Consider the following 11176-nt stretch of genomic DNA (forward strand, 5'->3'; position numbering starts at 1 on the left):
GAGGTCCGGGCTCCCTCCGCCGTCGCCACCGCCTGGGCCCCGCCCCCTCGGCCGCTCGCCCCTTCCCGGGCGGCCGCCGCCTACGCGGCCAGACGCTGTAGGAAGCCTCGGAGGGGCGGAAGTGAGGGGGCTAGGGAGGCGGAGGGCGGGGCCGGGGCGGGGCCGGGGCGGGGCCGGGGTGGAGCGGTCGGCAGAGTATCCGCGGACTGCAGCTCTGGCTGCTGGCCGGGCACCGCCCCTCTGCCCTTCATTTTGCTTTCCCTGCGCTTTGGTGAAGCGCGATGTGAGGCATCACCTACAAGCCCCGTTTCCCGACTCTGGACGGCCGGCGGGGGCGAGGGCGGGTCCGGGCCGCCTTCCCGGTGCCATAGCACCGAGCGCCGCAGAACAGAGCGCCTGGGGAGACGACCGGAGCGAGACCCGCCCGTCCCACCCCTTCCCGGGCCGGGGGTTCCCCTAGCGGGTCCCAGTCCCCGCCCGGCTCTTCCTCCTTCTCTTCCGGCCCAATTCGTCGGGTGAACTTCACGTCCCCTAACTGGTCACGAATCACTCATATTCTCCTTCTGCTTTGGCACCCCTGGGCGCGGCGCTGGCACGCACAACACGTTGTCGCCAAGTGGCGCGGGGTAGGGGTCCAGAGCCGGCGACGCGGGAGCGCCCCTCCCCCGCCCCGGCAGCCGCCCTGCGGCTCCCCCTTGGGGACGCAGGGCGCCGCGGGTCCGGGGCGGCTCCGGCACCTGCGCACCCTCGCGGCGCCTCGCCTGCTCAGGACCAGCAGCGCGGGTTTCACCTTCCACGGCTCTCCAGCGCGTTTCTTCTGTCTCGTTTCACGGCGAACCGAAAACGGGTTAACCTCGGGTGGTTGGAAGCCGTGTTACTGGATCACGCCACTGCCTTCCCAGCCGGCTATTTCCATCCTTACGTAGAGACAGGGAAAACGGGCGCCCTAAACAGCTGGGTGAAGGGACCTCGGAGCTGCAGCAGAGGAATCCCGTTTAGGTTTTGAAATGCTTCCCACGTATTTTCTATTTGGGAGAAGTCTCTCCGTGTGAAAAGTTCCGCCGTCTTCCCACAGCACGGTCAGCAGTGGTAGCCTCTTCTCCAACCCGGCGATTAAATACTGGGGTGGCAGTGTAGACTTAAGAACAGCAAGGGGCTAGAGCAGTTGTCTTTAGTGGAAAACCCTCAGTTTACAGATGAGGAGGTGTCGAGAGGATGAACGCCTTGCCAAGCAATGCCTGGACTAGTCTGATCCGGATTAATGCCCTCTCTGTGGCCCCGCGTGCTTGAGTTGAGACTGCTTCGTTCCCCCAGGTTGTGAAGCGTCCTAATCAGGAGGGAAATTAGGAAAATAACAAATACCCGCGTAATTTGGTTACCTACATCATGTACCACACCATGTCCCCATATACTTTTTAAAGACTCAGCCATTAAAAAGCATAAATCAGTGTTTGTTTTTAATACTGTTCTTTGCGTTAAATTATTCTCCTCCGGCTGTAACCTCACATCAGCCCACTTGAATAGCCCTTTGGTCCAAAACGAACTAGTTAACTGAGTAAAAGAGATGAGAAGACTTCATTAACATGAGCTAAAGATTAAACTTGTATAGACAATATTTGGCCACAAATAAATTTGAAAGCTCTCCATTATGCAAATCAGACTTCAATGACATAGCATTTTCCACCTGATTCTCAAAGTTCAAATATAATCTTTTAAAAAATTTTTTTAATGTTTATTTTTATTTATTTATTTATTTATTTATTGACAGAGAGAGAGCACGAGCAGGGGAGGGGCAGAGAGAGAGACGGAGACACAGAATCCTAAGCAGACTCCAGGCTCTGAGCTGTCAGCACAGAGCCGGTCGTGGGGCTTGAACCCAGGGTTGGGAGATCATGACCTGAACTGAAGTTGGGCTTAACCGACTGAGCCAACCAAGGTGCCCCAAAGTTCAAATATAATCTTAATACACTTGGCAAGAATGTGGGGAAGTAGGTACATTCAAGCTTTTTGTGTGTGACGCTGTAGACTGGCACAGCTTATTGGAAGGGAAATTTTGCACATCCTATCAAAAATGTCAAATGCGTATAACTTTGACTAAGCAATTCCACCTTTAAGAATTGTCCTACTGGGGGCGCCTGGGTGGCTCAGTCGGTTGAGCATCCATCTCTTGGACTCTTGATTTCGGCTCAGGTTATGGTCTCAGGCTTGATGGCATCGAGCCAGAGTCAGATTCTGCTTGGGATTCTCTCCTCTCTTTCTGCCCCTCACCTGCTTGTGCACGCTGTCTCTTTCAAAATAAATAAACTTAAAAAAAAATTCCTACTGAAAGACTTGCATGTGTGCACAAAAACACGTACAAAGTCCTTGTTTGGACCTTATTTAAAGAAATATCTATATTATCTATCATCCATGATGTACAACCATACCATAGAATACTGCGCAGCAGCTGAAATGAACGTACTGATGAGGAAGGATTTCTAAAAATTGTATTACAAAAGTAAAAAGCAGGGGTGCCTGGGTGCCTCAGTTGCTGGCTCAGTCTAAGTCGTCTGACTTCTGCTCAGATCATGATCTCACAGTTCGTGGGTTCAAATCCAGCTTCAGGCTCTGTGCTGACAGCTCAGAGCCTGGAGCCTGCTTCGGATTCCGTGTTTCCCTCGCTCTCTCTGCCCCTCCCTGGCTCATTCTCTCTCCCCCTGACCCCCTCTCTCTCTGAATCCCAAGCAGGCTCCAGGCTCTGAGCTGTCAGTACAGAGCCCGACCTGGGGCTCAAACCCACGAGCTATGAGATCATGACCTGAGCCGAAGTCAGACACCCAACCAACTGAGCCACCCAGGCGCCCCTAATTCTGGAAACTTTTTAATGCAATTTACATAATTAATCCATAGAGGTTTTGATCCATATTCATTTAAACCATTAACCCATAAATTTGAAAAGCTTAAGGGGGGAGGGGGTGTATTGGTAGGAAGATAGCCAAATATGAAAACCACCGTTCTAAACCATTCTACCCACTTTTCTAGTCATTTGTACCCCACCCTACCCACACCCCCTTGGCCCATACATTCTAGCTTCCAACTTATCGAATATACCAAGATCTCTCCCGGTTCCTCAAGTTAAAATTCTATGGGTTTGGTTGGTTTTTTGTTGTTGTTGTTGTTGTTGTTGTTGTTGTTTTTAAAGCCTCCTCTCTCCTTCCCCTCTACCTCTGGTCAGGCTTCAAATCCTCTGATTTCTTCTCAGATCCCTGTCCTTTCTCATCCTTACAGCCAATTCCCCTGCCCACCCTGAGTCTCTGCTACCAGTGCCTAGATTACAGAAACAGCCTATCAATTAAGTATTTACAGATGACTTTCCATTCAGGTCTCTCTGTCCTTATTGCTCCATTTGCCACAGGGACAGTGTAAAGTTGTGGTCCTAGACCCCGAGAAGCGTAGTGTAGGACCATAACAGGAGGGGTATATGTGCATGCGAGTGGATTTAAATGTTTGTGTGTTGGGGGACAAGGGTTACAGGAGGGGTGATAAACTTACAATAATACAAAAGGAGTCTAGTATACCTGAATGCCGTGCGTCTTTTCTGCAGACTTTGGGAAGCTTTTGAAGGCTTTTAAGTGGGAAGGACATGAGTGATCTTATTGTTTTGTTTTTTTAATCATTCTCCTGATTTGCATTGCACATACCGTCCTGTGGGGACCTACCCCTTCTTAGTTTGGAGTATCCTAGCACCTCCTTTTCCAGTACTTTATCTTTTAAATTAATTAATTTTTTAGAGAGAACACAAGTGGAGGAGAGGCAGAGAGAGAAGGATTGAGATAGAATCCCAAGCAGCTCCACTCAGCACAGAGCCCAATGCGGGGCTTGAACTCTCGAACCCTGAGATCATGACCTGAGCCGAAACCAAGAGTCAGGCTCTCAATGACTGAGCCACGCAGGCACCTCTCCAATACTTTCTTTCAAAATATAGGTCAGGGGCGCCTGGTGACTCAGTTGGTTAAGCAACCAACTCTTGGCTTTGGCTCAGGTCGTGATCTCACAGTTGGTGGGACTGAGCCCCGCATTGAGCTCTGCACAGACGGCGCAGAGCCTGCTTGCGATTCTCTGTCTCCCTCTCTCTGCCCCTCCTCCCACTCTCTCTCTCTCAAAATAAATAAACACCAAAAAGTTAAAATAAAATACAGGTCAAAGTTCAACACAAGGAAGCCTACTCCATACCTATCACCGCCTCCACCAAGTTCACAGACCTTCAGCACTCTTGCGTACATTATCTCATCCGGTGTTGCTTAATGGCTCTTCTATCACAGAGGCATGAGCTGTCTTGCATCTATATATTTCATCAAGCCCAAAAGGTCAGGGAAGGATGTTGTCAATTTTCCCCTAGTTCAGCTACCAGCAGTTGCCACTCCCCAAACACACACACACACACACCACCACCACCACCACCACCATTCAGGTTTGGTAAAGGAGAGAGGCTCAGTAAGTGTTCATTACCTGACATTTAAAATGTAAACCTGTTACCTTTTAGGCTATCCACTACACTTGACCTGGTTGGTCTCTTTCCATACCGACTCCTAATACCCAACAGGAGATTAAGTTCCTGGCACAGTCAGGTCCTAATGACCATGGTGCATATTTCAGTCAGTGCCGTGCAACACCACTGGCTCTTAATCTGTTTGGTCTGAGATCAAACAGCCAGGGTGCCATTCCATTAACATGTGCTGAACAAGAAGTCGCAACTAGGCGATACGGCCACCTCCTCCTCCACCTTGCCCCTTACTGGGGACTCCTAGTCAATGGACAATCTGGGTACAAAATGAAGAGTCCCTGGGAACAAGACAGCAATGACGTAAATCACAGGGCTTCCCAGGAGATTGGCACATGCACTATCTACGCCAGTGGGCATCAAGAGGTTACAGGCAAAGGACAATGAATGGCAGTTATCAATCATTGACCCAAGCCTGTGACAGGCCAAGCTTACCTGTCAGAAAATGTTTCTATGGGAACAACCTCAGGGGAGAGGAGCCAGGGAGGCCGGAAGTTCAGATGTCCATTGCCCAGCCAACTCCTCCTCATCTTTCAAGCTGCAGATCTACAGCCTTCTCCCTCCTTGGTCTCGTTTTCATTGATCAGCTCCTGACTCTGAACTCCTTTGGCACTTACAATCTTTCCGCTCAGTTTAACACGATTACATACTCTCATTTCGTACATGAGTGTTTGATGTCTTGTAAGCCTTATCTTCCCTCCCTTTTAAGCTTTCGTCTGTTTGAGAGAAAATCCAACAGACACTTCCCTACTAAACAGCACCAGCCCAGTAATTTGAAATTTGATGAGAAAAACACAGCATCTCTCTGGCAGACATTTTTCCATTAATGGCAGGAGTGAACTGGCTGGTCCCCCTTGGCCAACTTGAGGTGAACAACAATATTTAGACATTGTTAGCAGGTCCCCTTGGACTACACGTTATTCCTACACTTGGGGTTGCTAGGTTTAGCAAAAACACAGGGCACCCAGATAAGTTTGAATTTCAGACACATAATTAATTTTTTTTAGTGTAAGTATGCTCCATAAACAGCAAGGGACCTACTTCTATTAAAACAATCATTTGTTGGAGCACCTGGGTGGCTCAGTGGGTTAAGCATCTGACTTTGGCTCAGATCATGATCTCACAGTTTGTGGGTTCGAGCCACATGTAGGGCTCTGTGCTGACAGCTGGGAGCCTGGAGCCTGATTCGGATTCTGTGTCTCCCTCTCTCTCTGCCCCTCCCCCACTTGTGTACTCTATCTCTCAAAAATAAACGTTTAAAAAAATTTTTAAACCAATTATTTGTTGTTTATCGGCAACTCAAATGTGATTCTATATCCTGTATTTTACCTGGCTGGCAACTCCCCATCTCCACTTGTTAGTAATCACAGTTTGGATAAAGGTGTCTCAAAACCAAACTCTGCTGTCATGGCAGCTAGAGGTAATAACTTTCACTTAACAGCCTACTGTGTGCCAAGAACAGTATTAGGAACTTTCTGTAAAATACTCATTTAATCCTGGCAATAACACTGTGAATAGGTATGATTCCCTTCAGACAGGACAGGGCTCTCCACCTTCAACCAGAGATTAATACCCTCAAGGTCACATGACCAGATACCAAAGAACCTTGAGATTCAAATTTGAGTCTCCCTCCAGCATCCCTATTGCACTGCCCACAGATAAATATACAACATGTATATTCACAGTTGCACAAAAAAATACAATTTAAGCATTATATGACTAAATAGTTTAAGATCCTTTTTTTTTCAAATTATCTATTGAACAAAGTAAAAAAAAAAAACAGAGGAAAATTATATTTGTGAAATTGGCTACTTTGCAAATATATTGCTAAAGTCTGAATTTTCTGTTTGCCTTTCCTACCCCCCACAACGCACACATTTCACCCTATCCCAGGATATAAAAAAATATTTTAAAGAATACTTTGCAGTGGACCCAACCTTAGCATTATCACCCAGTTTAGATTTTGGTTGTGTGAGCAAGTACCTATTGAGCCTTCTGAAACAGATCATTTGGTGTTATTTTTGTTTTGGTCCCTGGAGAGGTTTTAAGACTTTCCATTAGTCTAGATTTGAGGATTTTCTAAACCTAATTCTTTCTGAATACAAGTATCTTCTTGTTTCACGGTAAATTTTGTGCTTATGAAAGTTCTTGTAGTTTTTATGCTTCAGAGATGTTCAAAATTAAAAGTAATAATTCACCAGATAATGGAATCATCGCCTGTTTCTCTATCAAAGTTAAATAGTAAGCTTTCCAAAGCTGCTTTTATTCTGCTCAAACTATTATACTCCTTGGAGGTGTCTGAACAGGAAACTATTGAACTATGGGAAAAACCAGTAGCATTTTCTAGGGGCGCCTGGATGGCTCAGTTGGTTAAGCGTCCAACTTTGGCTGAGGTCATGATCTCGCGGTTCCTGAGTTTGAACCCCATGCCCACGCTGGGCTCTGTGCTGACAGCTCAGAGACTGGAGCCTGCTTCAGATTCTGTTCTCCCTCTCTCTCTCTGCCCTTCCCCTGCTCATGCTCTGCCTCTCTCAAATCTCAAAAATGAATAAACTTTAAAAAAACAAAAACCAAATAGTACTTTCTGACTATTTATACGTAAATATAAATGTGTTAAATTGTCTAAATATAAAGAGGTACCCTAAATATAAATTCTTCCATTTGTATGGACAATTCTTCCACTGTCATCAAATCTTCATTATATGGTTCCAGAGTGTGTGATGGTGTGAAGGGAAAAGGTGAATGAGGATGATAAAAAAAAATTAATGAGCCAAACCCTTCTAGAGCCCAAAAGTTTTGAAAATACTGCTTTTGAGTATTCCTGGACATGGACCACAGATTTGGAAAGGTCTGTTTTAGTCCAAAGGGATGAGATACAAAAGAGACAAAAACAAACAAACAAAAGCCCAAAAAGCATCTCCCAGAAGTGGCACAAATGTCTCTGAGAGTGAAATATAAGGTGGTCCATGTACGTTGATTTTTAAGCCTCCTGAGAATTATCACAGGAATCAACTATACTTCCAGGTCATGGTTTGCTGAGCAGAAAGACCACAATGGTAGAGAATCCTGTGTCCATTAAATATTAAAGTCATCATCACAAGAGAGTGAAATAAGCTGATCAAAATAGGTTGATCAAGTTTGTGATGCAGGTTTTAGGTTACCCTCAGATGAATGTGGCCTCACCGCCCACCCCCCCCGCCCCCCCCACACACATTCAGAGAACACACAATAAGCTAATTTAATTGTTAAGAGACACACAAGACACTGCAGCTCCCAGGAGGAGGGGGGCAGGGTTTTGGAGGTGGGAGTGAAGTGCCATTTTTTTTACTCTGTAAAACTTTGTGTAAAGTCTGTTACACGCGAACAAGCGTATTAATGTCGTAAAGCTGTAAAGCCATCAGAGAAAAGCAAAAGCAATTAGGATGACGGTCAAGCTGTTGGTCTCAACTTTGAAGGAAAGGAAGGGAAGGGAAGCGTGGTGGGGAGGGCAGTGGAGGAGAGTGATGGGGAGGGGAGGGAAGGGGGCAGGAAGATAATGGGCCTCTGCTCTCCTTTAACTCGGGAGACTTGGTGTCATCAGCGCCATTTCATAGTATCCTTTACACTATAAGTCTGAACTCCAAAGTGGGGTCTAACTTCCCAAAGGAAAAGAAAGCAAGTGAATCTCAACGGTCTGCTATTCATTGGCTCATGCTCGCAGAGGTATTCAGTGTCCCGATCCTGTGTAATCACACACATAAGTGGGGGCGGGAAGTATGAGGAGAGTGGGCAGAGAATAAGCTTGAGGGGAAATGGGTAGGAGGCTGCTCCTAATCCCCCACCCCCACCCCATCAAAAAAAAAAAAAAAAAAAAAAGGCCCAGGGCGGAACTGTCCTGAGTTCTTACAGTAAGAGCCTGCTTCCCAACCTCAGAGGTTTTCAGAGAGACACCCACGCCTCTAACCTTGGAAGTCGGTGGAGAACGCTGCTCGTGTGCTTGCTGCAGGTGCTTGGCGGGAAGCCTGGTGTAGAGGGTCGGCCTAGCGAGCGAGTGGCTACTGAGCGATGCAGACCCCGTGGATGAAGCCAGGTTCTTCTGCTCTCCCCGTTTCATTTCAGAAAGAACAGTGTGAACACGTGGCTCACTCTGAGCGGTTTGGTTTTGGTTTTATTGTAAGTGTTAAGGGTTCACTAATGGTGCTGCCTTAGTTGCCCATTTGGTGTTTATGGGAAGTTCATCCGTCTGCTTCATAATCACCTGGGGTGTCGACACGCAGATCCCTGGGGCCCGCCCCAGAGCTATTCTCTCAGAACTGCAAGTCTGGGCCTGTACTGAAGGAAAGTATTAGCCAATGAATACAATTCTGATTCCCTCTGAAGAACTCACCTCTCAATCACCCCACTCCTCCCCATCAAGAGCGGTCCATTTATTTTGCAATCAGCAAAAGGCATCCTGTTTCCTCCGCGCCCCCAGCCCCCAGAGATCATGGACAGCCTGGATCCTGCGGTGCGCTTAAGAAAGCCAGGTTCTGACCCCCTGGCTGCAAGTCTCCTCCTTCCAAGCGACGCTTCCTTCTTTCCGGCCCTCTCCTTTCCTCCCAGGGTGGGCCCTCCAAAGGGTGGAGCGGGCTGTGGTACGCACCCTAGGCCCAGCGGGTGGCCAAGGTTGAAGCTTCTTGGGCGACAGAAGCTTGGATGTGGTGGCCCGGGTGTTCCCACGCACGCGCCGGAGGCCCCTTCCAGGTGCAGGCTAGAGCTCAGGGTAGAAAGAAAAGTGGAAAGCGGGTCCTCCACGTGTACTTCTGGGCCCCGGGTGGCAACGGTGGGGGGCGGGGGGCGGCCCGAAGCACAGCTTCTATCTTGGAGATGTTAACCAGCATTCTATTTCAGATGAGTGTAGTCCGTGTTTGCAAAACGGAAGAGAGAATCCCGGGAGGCGCGCGGTTCCCCGGGGACGCTTTCATCTGGGAGTGCGGGGACCCGCGCCGGCGGGGAGCCTTGGGACTGCCTGCCCTGAAAGCTAAAACCTGGCGCAGTTGGGGCTGGTGAGGTGTGAGCCCGAAGTTTCAGATGCTCACAGCAGGGCTGCGGGATCATCCTCCTTTCTGAAGACTGCGCGCAGGAAGTCCTTCTCTCCCTCATGCCAGCACCTATCGAAACTCCAGGTGCAGAGGGCAAAGGCAGGCGCCGTTTCTCGCTCTCTCCTGCTGCGACTCCCGGCTGAGCGCGCCTGGCTCAGCTTTGCATTTCCCGACACCGCCGGCCGACAAAGCACTCAGGTGCCTCCCTGGGCAGTTTCTCGGCTGCAGCGCGGAGGCCAGCCTGCCGCCAAGCTTTCTGCCTAGGCTCGGCGCCACCGGGGCCGGCCGAGGGCGTGGTCGCGAGGCAACACCGACGGCGCCAGCCCGGGTTTCGAACGGGCTCCCGGACAGGTGCCTGCCTGAAATCCGGCTCCTTGGCATCCCCCTCAGCCTCCCCTGCAAAAGCAGACTGCTTGAAATGTTCTCGGCCTCGGACAGCGGCTACGGACCTGGAAAGAGGGCTGACAACGCCAAGGGCCTGCGAACTGGGGTTCTGCCTTTTACCCGCCTCACGGTCGCACTGCGCGCTGAACCCGATCCCGCCTCCCGACTGTTCACCCGCTGGTCCGACCCTCCGCTCCGCTCTTCGCTGCGCGCCTGGACGCTCGAGGTCACCTACTCGAAGTCACCACGACTGGGCAGTCCTGGGGGCGTCGAGGAGCGCCCCCGAAGGCCAACGCCCCGCCCTCCTTTCCATCTCCCGGAGCTGAGCTCGCGCCCCTCGCCGTCCCAGGAGCCCCCGCCGTCGCCCAGCTGGCTAAGTCCCCTTGGCTCATTTCAGAGATGCGGCGCGATAAAGAAAAGGCGGCTACTTTGCATTCTGCAGCTGCTGGGACGCCCTGGCTGGGAGCGCGGACCCGGGGTTCCGGCCCCCGCCCTCCGCGGGCGCTGGAAGGGACCGGGACGCCCACAGTGACAGGCCAGGTAGTGGCCGGGGTGGGGGCCCAGGCCGCGACACCGCGCGCCCCAGCACTTACCTTGCCTCTGGCTAGCAATTCCATGATGTAGCCAAACTCACTTATCTCCCCCGACTCGGTCATGGTTACGACCCTTCACAAACTCTGGAGGACCCGGACGGGTGCATCGAATTTGTTCTCCCCCCACCCTCTCTTTTTAGTCTGAGTTTTGCCAAGCGCCGCTCCAGGATGCGGTTAACGAGGCAAAGCCAGCAAGCTCGGGGAAAAGCCCAAAGCGGGGTTGGGTGGGCTCGAGGCCCGAGAGGGATCCGGGCGGCCGCGTCCTGGGCTCTGGGTGCAGCGGCAGGGGCAGGGCGGAGTATCTGAACAAACCAGGGCGGCGGCGGCGGCAGTGAAATGCACACCAGGCGGAGCCCCGCGCCGAGGCCCCGCCTCCTCGGGGGTCGCGGCCCGCGCGCCTCCAGCCCGGGGTCGAGCGGCTGCGGAGACAAACAGCGACACAAAAGCGGGTCCGCTCCCGGCGTGGCGCGGTCCCAGCCCAACGACACCCCCCCCTCCGCCCCCGGGATGGTGAGAGCGGTGCCTCCTCGGATGCCGGGGAAGGTGGCCTTCCGGAGCTCCCGGCGCGAGGACTGGGGGGGGGGAAACCATCACACTGT

At 50.9% G+C, this 11176-nt stretch overlaps 1 pseudogene; it reads right to left on the reverse strand.

Moving 5' to 3' along the window:
- Positions 1 to 188: 188 nt before the first annotated feature.
- On the reverse strand, positions 189 to 10976 carry LOC122497367 (annotated as a pseudogene).
- Between the last annotated feature and the right edge of the window lie 200 nt (positions 10977 to 11176).

The sequence above is a fragment of the Prionailurus bengalensis genome, chromosome A1, assembly GCF_016509475.1.
Source record: "Prionailurus bengalensis isolate Pbe53 chromosome A1, Fcat_Pben_1.1_paternal_pri, whole genome shotgun sequence".
NCBI lineage: Eukaryota > Metazoa > Chordata > Mammalia > Carnivora > Felidae > Prionailurus > Prionailurus bengalensis.